This window comes from Somniosus microcephalus, chromosome 22 (assembly GCF_052327205.1).
Source record: "Somniosus microcephalus isolate GS21.2 chromosome 22, FLI_Smic_1.0, whole genome shotgun sequence".
In the NCBI taxonomy this organism is placed as follows: domain Eukaryota; kingdom Metazoa; phylum Chordata; class Chondrichthyes; order Squaliformes; family Somniosidae; genus Somniosus; species Somniosus microcephalus.
This window is the reverse complement of record NC_141008.1, coordinates 48,873,624-48,891,927: the sequence shown is the minus strand read 5'-3', so window position 1 is coordinate 48,891,927 and position 18,304 is coordinate 48,873,624. Positions and strand designations below refer to the sequence as shown.

The 18,304-nt window shown below is 44.3% G+C and overlaps 1 protein-coding gene across 6 annotated transcripts in view; it reads left to right on the top strand.

Moving 5' to 3' along the window:
* The first annotated feature begins 1,681 nt into the window (after positions 1 to 1,681).
* The window catches only part of fam222ba (family with sequence similarity 222 member Ba), a 154,038-nt gene continuing 137,415 nt past the window's right edge, over positions 1,682 to 18,304 (top strand). For 2 of the 6 annotated variants that reach the window (XR_015073242.1, XM_085964675.1), the window contains exon 1: positions 1,838 to 1,990. The gene's annotated coding sequence lies outside the window, so the exon portion shown is untranslated. Of the gene's footprint in view, positions 1,991 to 2,042; positions 2,459 to 18,304 lie in introns of those variants that run through there. The other 4 variants (XM_085964676.1, XM_085964678.1, XM_085964674.1 and 1 more) reach the window with 3 other exon arrangements.

Sequence of the window (18,304 nt, the reverse complement as noted above, 5' to 3'; positions counted from 1 at the left end):
AAATTGACAGATTGGAGAGAAACAAGAGCATGGACACAGATTGAAGGCCATCTCGGGGGAACTAAGATAAGGGCAAGGGCGAGTGATTTAAGACAGTTGTGCAGAGAGGCTGCAAAGCAGTGCAGCTCATTGGAGCATCCTTTATTGAGAAGGGGTTTCGGGTCAAGTGGGACCCATCACTTTGAGTTATGCAGCCCTCGGCTAATTGCTGCAGGTGTCTGAAAACTTGTTTCTGGAATGCTAGCCAAAACCGAGTTTGGACCCAGACCAATTTCCCCATCTGTGGAAAAGAAAGTCTACTTCGTCGCTCTTCTAATGGAGATGTGTTAGAACAGCCGAAGACCTTGCCCTTGGAACCGTTGAGGAGGACCTTTTCATCTCTGTTAGTATTCTAGATTCTTCTCTATGTTTTGAAACGGGGCAAGCTCCGTGAAAGAAGAAAGTAAGACTTGCGTTTCTAGCATCTTTCACGACCTCAGGACGTCCCATGAAGTATTTTTTGTCTTGAAGTGTATTCACTGGTGTAGGGAGCGTGGCAACCAATTTGCGTACAGCAAGGTTCCACAACAGCAATGTGGTAAATGATCATCTGATTTCCACAAACTTGCTATGGACCAAACTCGTGTGGGAAAAAAGTGAGAGCACATGATCCCCATGGATCTCCCTAACCAGAGATTCTGGCATCCCGTTTTCTACATTACAACAGTGACTACACTTCAAAAGTACTTCATTGGCTGTAAAGCGCTTTGGGACATCCTGAGGCTGTGAAAGGCGCTATATAAATGCAAGTCTGTCTTTTCTGTTGCTTGGGGCCGGGGAAAGTCATTGCATCACTGCATGTCAGGCATTTTAGACAGTGGCGGTTGGTGCAGAGTTCTCATTCCATTTCTCTCTCCACTTTAAAAGCATTCTCAAGCCCATCATTTCAAGTGGGCACTTCATTCCCTCCTCCGAATCTCTTTATTCAGAGCTCAGTGGCCATTTTTCCATCTATTTCCATTTGTGAAGCAGCTTGGGGCCACGCTCATGTAATGAGTTCATTGTCCATTGGTGTGCATCTTAGTGTGATGTGTGGAGCAGAATGGCCCCACCCCACCACCAATCCTTTAGTCCTCCAATCACTAGGGGCGCCAAACACACCCCTTCCCCCTCCTCCTGCAATCCCACGGCTCCTCCTGAACAAATAGAATATCGTTGGCAATAAAAATGTGAAGGTGGGGGGGCGGTTAAAGGCTGAGAAGTTCATGCAAAACGACCCGAAATATGTTGTGAAATGCGCACGCGTGTGTGAAGATTTTAAAGTTTGCAGGCGCTGAAACTTAATAAAATTCTAACAGGACTAGATGCAGGAAGGATGTTCCTGATGGCGGGGAGTCCAGAACCAGGGGTCACAGTCTAAGGATAAGGGGTAAGCCATTTAGGACAGATATGAGGAGGAATTTCTTCACCCAGAGAGTGGTGAACCTGTGGAATTCTCTACCACAGAAGGCAGTGGAGGCCAATTCATTAAATATATTCAAGAAGGAGTTGGATATATTTCTTAAGGCTAAAGGGATATGGGGAGAAAGCAGGGACAGGGTACTGAGTGTGGATGATCAGCCATGATCTCATTAAATGGCCTACTCCTGCTCCTATCTTCTATGTTTCTATGGGACAGCCTGGAGCCAGGAGAGAAGCGTCAGGCCTCCAGGTGGCTGCGAGTCAGCGCGCATGCATACGCACCGGCGGTGGGAATGAGCGCGCATGCGTACACGTCGCAGGATGGAATGAGCGCGCATGCGTACACGTCGCAGGATGGAATGAGCGCGCATGCGTACACGCCGCAGATGGGAATGAGCGCGCATGCGTACGCGCCGCCGATCGCTGCGTCTGGCGTTTTTTGCCGCAGAAGCAGCGGTTGCGAGCGAGCGGGTGGCGCGGGCCGAAGAAGCGAACGAATTCATGACCTTACCCACCGTTTAACTATGCAGTCCTGTCAGCTCCACAGAAAGTAAGTGTCCGTCCGGCGTGTTTTTTTTGTGTCCGAGGCTTTAAACCTATATGTTTTTTGCTCTTTTTCTCTCATTATCTTTTTTTATTATTGAGGTGGCGTCGGACGCTTAACAAAAGAGGGGCGGGGCCGCCGGGCGACCGGGCCGGCCAGCGGAAGTCCCGTCCTATCCCAGATCACCGATTGGTCGGTCTTGCCCTCACTGGGCGGGACGCCGCTGGAGAACCGGGCTCCCCATTGGTCGGGCGCCGGTGTCGATCATCCCCCCTTCCCCAGCTGCCGCCTTGCTTCCGGCAGGGAGTTGAGCTGAGTGGATTTTTCTTGCTTTCTCTCAAAGTGTCCCTAAATTAAATTTATTATCGGAGGGATTACAAAAACAATAAAAGATTAATGCCTTTAAAAGATGAAGAGCAAGCGCCGCCGGCCTGGTCGAATGGAGGTTGCAGCCTTTGCAGAAAATATTTAAGAGTAAGAATCCACCAGTTGTGTCCATTTAACTTTTTTTTAAATGTCTGGCATTCGCACCCAGAACGTTTTAAATATAATTATTTTTGCGGGGGTGGAATTTGTAACTGAATGGGATAAGATTGCTGCAAATGGCAAACTCGCAGCTGTGGCTACTGTGTTGTCATTTCTTAAAATTATATGTATTAAAAAAAATGCCCAAGGCGTATTAAAAGTTAACTTTTTTCTTAAATATATAAACTCTTTTTTAAGGTAACTATTTAAAAAAAAAAATATAGGGAATGGGAGACTAATTCATCTTAAAAATCCAGTCTCTGAGGCGTCAGGCTGGCTTTGTGTGTGTGAAATTTCTCTCGGGTGTCAAGGCTTTTCTTTTTTAATACATTATATATGTAAAAGGGAAGCTTCAACGAATGCTGTTTAAATGCAGTATTTTTCAAGGGGAGGGTTGGTTGCTTGGTTGGTTGTGTGCTTTTGCAAATCTTTATTAAACCAGAGCCGTCTGTCCATGTCACATGAAGATTAATGTGGGGAGAGGGAGGCACACAGAGAGAAAATCGCTGCTTGATTTGAATTGCCAGCTCTTTTCATCTCCGATCATGAGGGATTGTGGTGTTAGGCGGTGGCATAACCTTGTGGCTGATGCACGGTTTAATCAGTCGAGGCAATCTGCAATCTTTACAGTGCGCCATTGTTACAAAAAAGGCATTCCCCTCCCCAAACCTTCTCTTACTGGTTTTTAAAACCAGTTTATCTTGAATTGATTAGCAGGGAATCCGGCGTGACTAATCATTTGCGCAGAAGGCAGCGGTTGTCATTAGTCCTCCAAACCTCCCCTCCTCACCATCCATCGCATCCCCAGAGAATAACAATTAATTGTGGTCGTGCGACATTATTGTACTTTTCAATGTGCACCCCCACAAACCAACCACCACCTTTTTTCAATTCTAAAAGGAGGCCAAAACACATGGAAATGAGATAATGTGGGCGAAATAAAGAGCTGGGGATTATTTTTGCTTTAAAAAAAAAAAATCGTGAATATGAGAATGAAGTTCCCGAAGAAGCTGGCTCATTGTGAGGCCGATGAGTAGATGGAGACTGTGTTATCTTTTGAAGGGGAGATAAGAGAATGGATTGCTGGCCTATTTCTGAACCCTGCTTTTAATGAGCTGGTTGCTAGGCACATTTCATCCCGATCAGTCTAATCCTCAAGATGTCGTTTACACGGCCTGCACTTTGTGACGCCGGGTGATACATGCAACTTGCTCGCATTGAGACTTTCTGTAACAGCCAGCGATTGAGCAGTTTTGGGAGGCCTTCAGATGTGCAAAAACCATGCACTTAAAACTTAAGCTGTAATATAAATTTCACTGGACGTTGTTAGTGTTTTGGTTGATTGTCTTATAATTGACGTTTAAAAAACATTTTTTGCATTAAAATTACTTTTATTTCTAACTGCTTGCACATAATTGGGCTAATTAAAGTGAAGGGACAGTAATTTTCTAGGGAGTTAGATTTTACGTAAATGTTTTCTGATTGTTCCCATGTGGCTCTTTTTTATTTAAAAAATTAATGTTTAAACTTCAATTTTTGCAGCTCATTTTATGCTGTACATCTATATTATCTCGTGTGTTGAGGTATAATTTACTCCCAAAGCACCTGTTTATCTTCAAGCTTTTATTGCATCACTGAAGGGCTGTTCGTGTCACCTATTTGGGGTCTAGCTTTTAAAGTAAGCTGAATAAACAGAAGTGATTGAAAAATTTTGATCTGTGCTGGAGACCAATCTTTTACCAGGCGTGAGTTGGAAAAGGCTATTACGCCAGCTATATTGTACAGTTTACTAGTTAAAGTTTAATAGTGCTGCAACAGCATTTCCATTTCCTAGCGAGGCAATGGAGCAAAGTGTGCTGTAAATTTTGAGCACATAAATGAGTTACCAGCCTTCTCCAGAATTTCGATGCGAAAAAGATAATGGCTGTTGAGAATTTACTAATTCCCAAACCGCTATTCTCAGTGGTGCCACAAGGAAAAAGATGATACGACTGTTGGTAAGATGCACTTAGTTTGCCATCGCGTCATTATATCGAGCTTTGATTGCACTGCAATCCAATCTTATTGCCACTTGCGAATTAAAGTTACGCCTGATGGGATGCTGCAATATGGTGATTCCACCCTACAGTTGGGAGACAGTTTGAGTTTTAAGTGATGTGTACTGCATTGATATTTGGGACTCGAAGCTGGCAACACCTTGGCAGCAAACCCTTCCGAGCCACTTGTCAAAAACCAACTCCATCTTCTCTAAAGGGAGCCCTAGTAATACTGACTTAACTTTCTTCTCTCCATATCCCCTGCCTGTGGAATGGTGGGTGGGGTGGGGTATTGGAGGCGGGGTGGGGGCAGGCTGGAGGGGGAGATGCTGAATTTAGGATATTGCATCGTAATGTCTCACGAACCTGGCACTGATCCAACTTGGTTTTTTTTTTACGCAGCCTTTGCAAATTCGAAGTTGACTATAATGCACATCCTAACACATCTCTGGGGAAAATTGGCATTTATCAAGATTCAGCTTGATAGAAGGGTACTTTAATCTGGCTTCCTAGTCAGGAGGTCAGTCTATCCAATTTAAATGGGTGGGTTTGAGTTTGCTGAGGCTGGAATTTGTGATTTGAGTCTTGTTACTAAACCTGCCCCTGGACCCCTCGCTCTCGAGTTGAATCTTGATAAATGCCAATTTTCTGAGATGTTGCATGAATTTCATTGATTTAAAATTTCGGAAGATAGCACTTGCAATAAAACCTGGGTGCAGGCTTTGTTTACTCATTCCTGAATGAAAACATTCTCTTTGTTTCCATCTTCCCCATTATCTCTTCTTTTGAAGGTGCCAGACGACTGGCTGCTCAGCAATGCACCAAAAGTTCCAGAAATTCCAACCTTTCAGCCTATTTAATTTCATCCTTCCAGAATGCCAGCTCGACTGTCTTCCCATCGCAGCATTCAGCTGTTGCCTAATTGAGTTCAGTGTCTAGCCCCGCTGGCCTCTGGTCTGCCCAAGTTGTCATTTTATTTCTCACTGCGCCAATCCGAGTATTGGCAGGTTATTTGATTTTTTGGGGGGAGGTGGGTGGGGTTGTGGGTGGAGACAAAGCCAAGTGTGAGCCTGTCCACTCTGCACACTGTCTAGCAGGGCCACTGGACAGCAATCTGGAGTTGGACCACTGTCCTTCCCTGTCCCACTTCCCTAGCCCAAAGGCATTGAAACCGGAACCACACCATGCAGTCACCATATAGATTTTACAGCACAGAAACCGACCTTTTGGCCCAACTGGTTTATCCTCCACACGAGCCTCCTCTCGCCCTATCAGCATATCTTTCTATTCCTTTCTCCCTCATGTACTTATCTAGCTTCCCCTTAAATGCATTAGTACTATTCGCCTCAACTACTCCTTGTGGTAGCGAGTTCCACTTTCTCACCTCCCTCTGGGTAAAGAAGTTTTTCCTGAATTCCGAATCTTAGAATGGTTACAGCACAGAAGGAGGCCATTCGGCCCGTCAAGCCCGTGCTGGCTCTCTGCAAGAGCATTTCAGCTAGTCCCACTCCCCCGCCCTTTCACTTTTCCTTGAGGTACAGTACTTATCCAATTCCCTTTTTGAAAGCCACGATTGAGCCTGCCTCCACCACCCTTGGATTTCTGAGTGACTATCTTATATTTATGGTCCCTAGTTTTAGACTACCCCACAAGTGGAAACCTCTTCTCTACGTCTACCCTATCAAGCCCTGCCATAATTTTGAAGATCTCTATCCGGTCACCCCTCGGCCTTCCCTTTTCTAGAGAAACCAGCCCCAACCTGTTCGGTCTTTCCTGATGGTTATAACCTCTCAGTTCTGGTATCAGCCACATAAATCTCTCTTGATTATCCATTGAGTCGTCAAAGAAGCCTTTATTTATTTTCTTCACTTGAATTTGTCACTTACCATGCTGCCCGATGCAATGTTGGCCATTAACATGGACGTATGTCTGCCATTGCTGCAATATCAGGACTGCTGCAGTAGCTTCCTGCTCGAATACAAACTGATTTTATTCTAAAACAAACTTGATTTTAACCACAATACAAGGATTGAAGGTGGCCCAAATTGATTTATTTTGCGTTGCTTATGTAGAAGTTCATTTTCAAGTTATTTGAAACTTTCATATAGGCTGCAGTGGGGGGGCGAAACTGATAAATTTTCAGTATTTCTGGTTTAGCCTGTATAATCCTCCCTGGAAATCCATTAAAACACTTTTAATATTACAAATAAATCTCTTTCACACGGTGGAATTTTTTCTGCTTGGGTCAGGAGTTTTGCATCCTGAGAGAATAAAAAGTGATTTAGTGCACCGCACGTTCTGTACTTGGATCATGTAGTTGTTAATAATTAACCAACATTTCAGATTAAAATGCAGAAATTATAACTGGCTTCTCAAACCTTTTCAAAACCCTGCTGTGACTTGGAGCCGGAGCATTGGGCTTAATTTGTTGCAGCTCAAAATGTGGGCAGGGGCACTCGCCTTGGGGGAACAGGCAGCGACCAAGGCATTAAGGGGAAAAAAATGTAGCTTTAGTGAATTGCTTGAAATAAAGGAAAGGGAAAATATGAAGGAGCTCATTCTCACATCAGCTTCCTGGCAGAGGGTGGGGGTCGGGCTGCACATCTGGGTAAATTATAAGTGTCTATGGTCTAACTACTTAACATAGGAAACATAGAAACATAGAAGGTAGGAGTCGGCCATTTGGCCCCTTGAGCCTGCTCCGCCATTCAATGAGATCATGGCTGATCATCCAAATTCAGTACCCTCTTCCTGCCTTCTCTCCATATCCCTTGATCCCTTTAGCCTTAAGAAATATATCCAACTCCTTCTTGAATATATTTAATGAATTGGCCTCTACTGCCTTTGGCAGAGAATTCCACAGGTTCACCACTCTCTGGGTGAAGGAATTCCTCCTCATCTCTGTCCTAAATGGCTTACCCCTTATCCTTAGACTGTGATCCCTGGTTCTGGACTCCCCGACCATCGGGAACATCCTTCCTGCATCTAGTCTGTCTAGTCCTGTTAGAATTTGATAAGTTTCAATGAGATCCCCTCTCATTCTTCTAAACTCCAGCGACTACAAGCCCAATCTACCCAATCTCTCCTCATTCCTGCCATCCCAGGTATCGGCCTGGTGAATCTTCGCTGAACTCCTTCCATGGCAAGAACATCCTTCCTCAGATAAGGCGACCAAAACTGCACACAATAATCAAGATGTGGTCTCACCAAGGCCCTGTACAACTGCAGCAAGACATCCTTGTTCCTGTACTCGAACCTTCTCACTACGAAGGCCAACATACCATTTGCCTTCTTAACCGCCTGCTGCACCTGCATGCTTACCTTCAGCGACTGGTGCACAAGGACACCCAGGTCTCGTTGCACTTCCCCTTCTTCCAATCTATTGCCATTCAGATAATCTGCCTTCCTGTTTTTGCCACCAAAGTGGATAACCTTGCATTTATCCACATTATACTGCATCTGCCATGCTTCTGCCCAATCACCCAACCTGTCCAAATCATCCTGGAGTTTCTCGGCATCCTCGTCACAGCCCACATGCCCACCCAGCTTTGTGTCGTCTGCAAACTTGGAGGTATTACATCTAGTTCCCTCGTCCAGATCATTCATATATATTGTGAATAGCTGAGGCCCAAGGACCGATCCCTGCGGTACCCCACTAGTCACTGCCTGCCACTCGGAAAAAGACCCGTTTATTCCAACTCTTTGCTTCCTGTCTGCCAACCAGTTCTCTATCCAAGTCAGTACCTTGCCCCCAATCCCATGTGCCTTAACTTTACACGCTGATCTCTTATGCGGGACCTTATCGAAAGCCTTCTGAAAGTCCAAATACACCACATCCACTGGTTCTCCCTTATCTATTCTACCAGTTACATCCTCAAAAAATTCCAGTAGATTAGTCATTATGATTTACCTTTTGTAAATCCATGTTTTGTTAACCCTATGCAAGGCCAAGGTGATCGTACAAAGCCATTTTATTAAATGCATGGGATGTTTCTTGGAGTCGGAAACTTTTTTTTAAAGTAATGCTTGTTTTAAACAATATTTATACAAAATATAGAAGAGTGTACCCTACCCTATCATTGAATGCTAAGGCAAACGGACTATATACTGAGACCCTTCAGTATAAAGCCCAGACGGTCAATGTTTTGGCACATTTGCCATTGTTGTTCTTTATTTTGAGAAGAATTGCTGCATTGGTTATGTAGCATCTTCCAGCAGTAAGTCCCAGTGTTTCCAATAACTTAATCGAATCATGGTTCAGCTGTATGCTGAAAGAACTTTGCAGTTTCAAGTTCTATTTCCAAAATGGTAGTCCTAGCGATGTGAAGAATGGATCCAAAATTACCCAATTGTTGGGCAGGAAATTCTACTTCTGATCATGACTCCTGCTGGAAAGTGTACATAGGATTAAATTTGGCTGTGACGACCTCCTCCGCCACCCCTTCCCCCGGCCCCCCCCCCAAAGTCCCCATTCTAGAATCGTTTGCATATGATGACCATCTGGGTATACGGGGAGGCTCACACCTTGGATGAGGTACCAAAGACCCCTGCGGCCCTTGGATGAACCCAAACATGAGTTACTGCCTTCATATGTGCATGTGTGATGTGTATTATTCAGCAATGGTCATGGCGTCAAATCGCATGCTTTCCACAGGCTTAAAGTCCCTTTTATAAAAAAAAAAAAAATGCGGATCTGAAAACATTCATTTTATGGAAAGTTCCTTATTTGCCAGCACTGTAGAAGTCAGAGAGCTTTACTGGGTGTGCAGAATTAGGAAAAGCGATTTATTGCCAACAACAACAACTTGCATTTTTTAATAACTCCTTCCAAGGCGCTTCACAGGAGCACCGAAGATATTGGGACCGGTGACTAAAAGCTTGGTCAAAGCGGTAGGTTTTAAGGAGTGTCTTAAAGGAGAAGAGAGAGACACGGAGAGGTTTATGGAGGGCAGTCCAGAGCTTAGTCAAACTGGTATTTTAACTGCAGTTGGGACATGTGCAGATTGCAGTATGCGAGCAGTAAATCCTGCTGCATGGTGGAAGTGTAGAAATTGGCTTGATTGACATCAAAGCACTTGCCCTCCCCAAAGTGCGGGATACCTGTAGGGTTAAGCAGAGTGTGGGTTTGTATGCAAGGCCTCTAATACCCGTAGAACCATGGGTGCCGCTGTTAGCAGTACAGGAAAGCGGATGGAGAGCTAGTATTAGCACAGCTTGCCTTTGTTAGCTGTGCTGCATTATTGAGAATTTCTGTTGCATTCTGCAAGCAAGGGCAGATTGGTTGCCACTGACAACTTGGTGCAAATCCAGGCTAATGTTTAATTACGTATAATTAACTGCGAGCACAAACTGTAGTTGTAATTATGCAAAACAAATGGCAAACTAAGAATAAATACATTGCACTTCATGGAGTAAAGTCCCCAGAGCCTGGGCTTGATCTAATTCCATAAACAGCAATTCAAGTTTTTTTGAAGAAATGAATGTGAAACCATTACAGGGTGCCATTATTCCTGAGTGAGCAATGGCAATTACTGAAATCCATTAGCTGACTGAACTGATAGGAGGATGAGGAAAGGCACAAATGCTGTAAATCTGAAATAACATCCCATTCTGATGGGCTCTCATCAGAAACGCTAACCATCTTTTCAGATACTGTCTCACCACCTATGTTTTCAGCATGTTCTGCCTTTATTTAAATATAAATATATATATATTGGGATTGTTCTGTGATCATTATGCTCAGTACTTCCCTTTACTAAAAAAAAAAGCATCTTGTGAAAGTGGGCGTAATGGCAGTTCTGCTGATAATTGCAGGTTAAGCACCTGCCCACAGATTTCCAGTACTGATTTAAAACGCCCATTGGCATTTTGGTCTCAAAAGATAAAGGCAAGCGGGTGTCTGAAAAGACATTGTTGGCCACCAAATGTGTTTTTTTTTACAGAGAAATCGACATTAGAACCAAACTCTTTTTTACGCAGTTCTGATCTGGAATGCGCTGCCTGAGGGCGGTGGAAGCAGATTCAATAGTAACTTTCAAAAGGGAATTGGATAAATACTTGAAGCGGAAAAATTTGCAGGGCTCTGGGGGAAAGAGCGGTGGAGTGGTACTTGGGGAAAAAAAATTGTTTATGGGATGTGGGCGTCGCTGGCGAGGCCGGCATTTATTGCCCATCCCTAATTGCCCTTGAGAAGGTGGTGGTGAGCCGCCGCCTTGAACCGCTGCAGTCAGTGTGGTGAAGGTTGTCCCACAGCGCTGTTCGGGAGGGGGTTCCAGTGACTATGAAGGATCAGCGATATATTTCGAAGTCAGGATGATGTGTGACTTGGAGGGGAACTTGGGAGGTGATGGTGTTCCCATGCACCTGCTGCCCTTGTCCTTCTAGGTGGAAGAGGTCGCGGGTTTGGGAGGTGCTGCCGAAGAAGCCTTGGCGAGTTGCTGCAGTGCATCTTGTAGATGGTTCACACTGCAACCACGGTGCGCCGGTGGTGGAGGGAGTGAATGTTTAAGGTGGTGGATTAATTGGAGAGCTCTTGCAAAGAGCCGGCACAGGCACAATGGGCCGAATGGCTGCCTTCTGTGCTGTAAGGTTCTATGATTTGCTGGCAAATTAGTGTTAAACTTCATTTTTATACATTTTATGGAAGAGTAGATAATTAGTTTCCCATTGATAGTGGAAAAGGAGCATTTGATAGTGACTGAGGATGGGTGATTTTAAACATTCAACCTCCAATACTTGTGTTGAGTAACAATTTGTTGTTTCCAGCAAACTGAACCTTTGGAGATTTTGTCGTTGAAGATTGGTCTCGCACTATTACAGAATCACTATTATTCACTCTAGGCTGCGAAGCAATGGGAAAGATCCTGCGCAGGCCGCTCACCGGCTTCACCGTTGTAAATACTGCGTTTGTGCGGCAGTTTAAAGGACCGTGCAGTAAAAGAAACAGGCCATGCAGAACACAGTGCAGTTTACAGGGAACATTGCATGCTGTAGAAATCTGTTGCATTGCATGTTTCGTATATGGTGTCAGTTGTGTGTGCAGTTGTCCTAGGTGCTGACACCTCCAACTTCTCACTAATGATGGTTACAGGAAAAAGAAAACGGCTTCTCCATAGCAACATGGCTAAACTGGTGATTTGCAGTTTCAATTTTTCAGTCACGGGAAATGATGCAGTTTTGTATGCAATCTCTACTATTGTCCTGAAATTAGTTGGGTCATTATTGGTTTAGTTCTGTGTGGATGTGAGTCCACGCTGCAAATCCTTCTGTAGCTTTACACCAGCATTAAATTAGCAAAATTGTTTCTTCTGTGATTTATAATGGCAGTCAGAATTCCAAATCAGCCTAAAATGTGGTTTGCCCACTACTTGAAGTAGGTTACACGGTTCCAAATTGATGTCTATAGGCCAGGCATACCTCAGATTAGGCCTTGTGCTGGTCCTGGTTTGAACGCACAGCTGTTTTTGCCTGCATGGACCTTGTGGTGAAATCACCCAGTGCTGCCGAGCACTCGTCTTGCTTTTTATTTGCTCTTGTCTGCTCCCATCGGTTTAATTGGAACGCCCTAGACACACAAGTAAGGAGTATGGTTGGCAATGTGAAGGGTGAAGCAGAATTCACCAAGCGTTGGATTGTTCACCCACTAATAGGGGGCGTGAGCTGGGTCTAGACCATTGTGAGACAGGTTAGTTTTACCCAACTGATGATGTGTTGCACTGGTAATCCTGCTCCATACCAGAGGAACCACAGGTTCAGACACTAGGAGCCAATGGTGTAAAGCTACCATCTGTAAACAGAATGATACCCGAGAGCCCTGGATCACTGGTTGGCCTGGGATAGCCCAGTGTGTAATATCCACTTTAATCAAGATGGGTTTAAATATTGAAAATGCTACAGGGCCTCAGCAGAATTCAGGCATTTGAAAAGGAGGGTGATGTGGGGAAATAAAAATGGCACAAGGAGATGTAGATGGACATAACTCCAGGAATTGTTTGCCTGATTTGAATGGATTGTGCCCAGTGAGGTATAGAATCATAAAAGCGTACGGCACAGAAGGAGGCCATTCAGCCCATTGTCTGTGCCGGCCGAAAAAGAGCTATCCAGCCTAATCCCACTTTTTAGCTCTTGGTCCGTAGCCAAGGTTACGGCACTTCAAGTGCATATCCAAGTACTTTTTAAATGCGATGATGATTTCTACCTCGACCACCCTTCCAGGCAGTGAGTTCCAGACCCCTACCACCCTCTGGGTGAGAACATTTCTCCTCAACTCCCCTCAAATATTGACCCTTATCCCTGCAAGCTTCGAATAGCTGATGGATATTTCCAAATCACCATTTCTGCTGCTGCTCCTGGTAAATGGGGCTAATTGGCAGAAGAGACCTATTTTTCATACGTGCATTAATTGAGAGCGTGCATGAAAATGTTGTATAACACTTGATACATATATCCGAAATGGTGGAATATTCCATCAACTTCACCCTGGGATGTCTTCCTGATATAAATGTGTTCATCATGCAAAGTACCATGAGCTCGCTAGCTCAATGAGCCAGTGCGTGTCTGTTCCCCAGGTACTGAACTGATTTGAAAAGTACATTTCTGCACGTTAGTGGAATGTCATCAGTTCTCCGCAGAATGGAATGCAAATGATGGGATGATGTATGTACAGTGCTGTATCATGCCCACAGCACCTCACTTGATGACAAGACCATTAGTCTGATGGATGGCTCAGGGTGAATTAGATGCGTGTATGCTTTAGTTGGTTTTCGGCCCCATCCACTTGTTTACTGACAAGTCCAAAACTAACTAGCTACCCCTGATGTCCTGTCAATTTGTGCAGTACATGTAATCTTTATTTCTTGTTTCCTTTTGAGGGGTGGATGGGTCGGGTGGGGGGGGGGGTGGGGGGCGGGTGGTGGAGAGAAAGAGAGAGCAAAGGAAACGGGGAAATTGGATGACTTCTCGTTTGAGTGAAGAGCCTGTCACTTAAATTGGAAAAATTGGCATGTGATGGCACCAGTGTGATAGCATAATGAATGTCAGGAGCAAAACTGCAGCAACATTTGCAACTTGTACATTTCCTTACAGCACAATGTGCAGGATAAATCCAAATCCCGTCTGTACGTAACAGCTCTATATTTTCTCACAAAACAACGTCAAATCTGATTTTCACTCTTCTGATCAAAATCCGCTGCCAAAAGCAAGGATGTGCTTAATTCCTGAGTGAGGCAGAAGATTGTAAATCTCTATGGTGGAGGTTTAAAATGGCAAGTAATGTATTTCTTCAGGCAAGATTTTTTTTTTTAAATTTGCTCTGTGGCCTGAAAATCTGAACTGCCAGTAGGAACAGCCTGGGAGCGCAACAGTTAAGACTTGTGCGGGGCACTGCGGTAATTGTAGATCCTCAGGGTGGTGATCCAAGGCTGAACTCTACAGCCATCTGTATATGTGAGTACTTCTCAGGCCACCAGATGAAGGCATCTCAACAGGAGGGAGTGGGACTAATGCCACAACTAAAAGGTTATTTGTGGCAGTGACTATATTTCTTTTTAATCTTTTCCCTCGTGGTTGGCTGCCATGTGTCCTGGAGCTGGCAGTTTAGTTAGTATGTGCAGCAACTCTTCTGTGTCCACTGTCGAGGCTGATTTATGATCAACCAGCAAGAGGCAATATTTAGAGGGAGCTAGTTGAAAGCTTTTCTTCCTCCTTTATTCAACCCTCCCTGCTCCCCTGTCACCTTGCTTTGGAATGCTACACGTCCTCATCAGTTCAGCTGAGAACTGATAACCGGAGCGTTCATGGTTATTTATAGTACCTCCCGTGGCATTTTGGAAGTTAGTGCATATGGTCGACTGCAGGAGCTTCTTTTATAAAAAAAAAAATATATATATATATATTTTAATTAATGCACTCCCATTATCTGAAACTGTATGTACTCTTGTGAAACGGGAGCTTCTGTCCTGCCTCTGAATGCCATATTATGCTGGACCCCCCCTCCTCCAAAAGGAAAACAGTTGGCCTTGCATTGGTCAAGTCCTTGGGTAGGGAGGGAAAAGTGTGGTGCACCCATCTCTTGTTTACATGTCACGGTGGCTGCGTTTATCTTGAGACCCTGTGTGTGTCAATAAACGTCTCAGTCCCTATTTCTGATGAAGTCTGGCTGTGTGGAAGTAATGGGAGACGGGTATAGCTTAAAGTGGGCAAATTGATCTCCACAACATGCAGTGCATTCCTGTACTCTGTGCTTAGAACAGGAATGTTAGCGTGTAAGTGTCTGGGGACTGTAATGTTGAGCTGCATTTCTAACAAATAGTCTAGGTAGAAATTACTCGCACCAAATAGATTTCAAATTCAGATACCATCATCATCATATTAATACAACTGCGAATTGTCAAAATGAAATCTTATTAAGTCACGCTTTGCTCTTTTTGTCGAGGGAGAGTGGGAGGGGAAAAGCCAGGACATGTGTGCCGTACAGCTTTTTGAGTTGTGGGTTAAGCTAAATCAAATGAATGCCAGAATTTGTACAAATATTCCCAATCTAGCAACACGCGTCATTATAAAATCATCGCCGGCATTAATCAATGCACTGTTGAGTATGTGGGTTTTCATTTTTGAAGTTTGATTTGAGTGGGCAGCAGTTATTCTACCCTCTTTCTGCTAAAACCTAACATTATCATCTGGAATCTTTACTTGACTTTGCAATATCCGGCGATAAAATTGGTGGTTTATATTTCACCATTTTGGAGGAATATTTTTTTGCAAGTACAGAGAATGTCTGACACCAGCACGTAGGCAAGTTGGTGAGTCACTTGGTTCCTATTGGTAAGCCTCCAAATTTGTTGTTCTGCACAAAACTTACTCCAAGGTAATTTGTAGCTCTTGTGTTGTCTAATGGAGATTACATTGTGGCAAAGTTTGGGTCATATCTGATCTTTGTAGACTGCCGATATCCTGTTTAGACTTGACTGGAAATTATGCAGCAAGCACAGGTGTTTGAAGTCAACAGAACTCCCACTACCTGCCCTGCATTTTATCTGGGGTTGTGAAGCAGGAGTATTGAGAGACCAGTGTTAAGTGAAGGATTGACGGGGAGATAATGCCACCCTTCATCTCGCTCGCCGTGAACTGACTAGGCATGGTCTTTACTGGAAACCAGGATGAGGGAATGAGCACCTTAATTCCTGGGCATAGTCGGCTATTGCAATGTGATCTCAAGAGTTTTGAAAGTATAAATGGGTTTTAACTTGTGGCTTTCTGAGGTGTCATTCTTTTTTTTAAAAAAAAGAAGTTTTACATAATTGCCTAATTTCCAGCAGTTTTTCAGGAACTTTATAAACTTGAAAAATATATATAAGAACATAAGAAATAGGAGCAGGAGTAGGCCAATCGGCCCCTCGAGCCTGCTCCGCCATTCAATAAGATCATGGCTGATCTGATCCTAACCGCCAATCCACTGTCACAGAACCATCTCCTGAATCTAACAGAATTAGACACACGAAATAGGAGCAGGATCAGGCTACATGGCCCCTGGGCCCGCTCCGCTAACCACAGGGCCATGACCGATCCGGACCTAGACTCATGTCCAAATTCCTGCCCGCTCCCCGTAACCCTTAATTCCCTTTACTTCTAGGAAATTGTCTATTTCTGTTTTAAATTTATGTAATGATGTAGCTTCTACAGCTTTTTGGGGCAGCATATTCCATGGACCTACCACCCTCTGAGTGAAGTAGTTCCTCCTCATCTCAGTTTTGAAAGAGCAGCTCCTTATTCTAAGACTATGCCCCCTAGTTCTAGTTTCACCCATCATCGGGAACATCCTCCCCGCATCCACCCGATCCAACCCCTTCACAATCTTCTATATAAATCTCATTGAAACTTATAAAATTCTAACAGGACTAGACAGATGTTCCCGATGGCAGGGGAGTCCAGAACCAGGGGTCACAGTCTAAAGATAAGGGGTAAGCCATTTAGGACTGAGATGAGGAGGAATTTCTTCACCCAGAGAGTGGTGAACCTGTGGAATTCTCTACCACAGAAGGCAGTTGAGGCCAATTCATTAAATATGTTCAAGAAGGAGTTAGATATATTTCTTAAGGCTAAAGGGATCAAGGGATATGGGGAGAAAGCAGGGACAGGATAACTGAATTTGGATGATCAGCCATGATCTCATTAAATGGCGGAGCAGGCTCGAGGGGCCGAATGGCCTACTCTTATCTTCTATGTTTCTATGTTTATTGCAAAATTAAAGCAAAAGTATAATGGGAGAAACTTGGGATGTGAGGGTGACTGATTCCAAAATGTTAGCCTGAATAATGTAAATTGAGCTGAGAGAGATAAGATCTGAAGGCTTGATCTGTAAACTCAGCACGTGATGAGGCTCGCTGATCTGAATGGCTCAGGAGGGTCCCAAGTCCAGCTCGTGATAGTGAACGTATAATTGACAAATGCAAACCATTCTGAAAGTCGGACATGGCTGGGTGGCGTGGATTGCTCGGAGGAACATCTGGCTTTTATGTACCCTGTGCAAACAGACGCTGCAGGAGATTTAGGTGCGCACAGCTGACTTGGAGCATATACAGAAAGCTTGTGAATCCTTGTTTGACCTAGCTGGGATGGGCATTGTTCTAGTGTGACGCTGTGCTCGCTGTGTTATAGGGGCAACCTGAAATTTCCAACAGTGCTAAAAGTCATTTCACTGGTTGAATTGCAGTGTGCCATTTCTGTTATTGAAGATAGGTCACCAGCTGTATGCTGGTTCAGCTTTTAAGATGTTGCAAACACCAGTTGATTCCCATCTGTACTCTAATCTCCCGGAGTTCGTGCTGGCCTGTCTCCAGAGTTATTAGGCTTACTTTGTTCCCTTTCCTGCATTATTATGACAGTGAGATTTGTTCTTTGCCATGTCACAGCAGTGTTTTCATTCCAGAATTTGAAACTGCAGTGGTGTGTAAAAGGAGTTAAAGGTATTCTATTGGGTGTTGCAGAATATTTAACAATATATTTTGTAATCCTCTGAAAATGGGTCAGCTCCGTGAGGCACACTTGATCTTTCAAGTTTGAAGTGAATTCTGTTAACATGGCAAGTGAGTAGAAAATATACCAGAACAGCAGGCTTTGTTCAAACATAGATAACAGGAAGGTCATGGTCAGTGAGGTGAAGCCCTTCTGTTTGTGTTCTAAACTAGACCTAAGGAAGGTAGTCTTTTGTACTACTGTAGATTGATTTTTAAAATGCAGCCTTATCCAAAGCAAGTGTCTAGTCCAGGTTACGAGGTTCAATGCAATCAAATCTAAAAAGCACAGTGCAAGGTAGGCTAGATGGTGTGGATTTGAGTTCTTCAAGCCAACTTGTCATGTTCTTAACGAGCTGTGAGGAAAAACTACTTTACCCTCCTGTTAAGTGGATCTTGGCTGTGACACAGCTGGCTAAGACCATCTTGGCTGAGGCAGAAGTCTCTGGTCCCCTGCAGAAAGACCGGTTGGGGGCAGGAGAAGAGGAGGATGAAAGAGCACAAGCTTTAGTTATGAGTGTACACTCTTTAGCCAACAACCTTACGTCCCTTCCCCTCCTTTTTTTGTGTCTCTCTTGCAAAAAATAGGCCAGTGGTGTCCAGACGGGAATGAGATTTAATTTCCCTCACTGCCCAGATTTATTGCCCATCCCCAGATGTCCTCTGAAGAGCTTTCCCCTTGAACCACTGCAGTCCTTGTGGTAATGGCCCTACAACAACCTGTCTGCTGCTGCTCAGTGGGTAGCGCC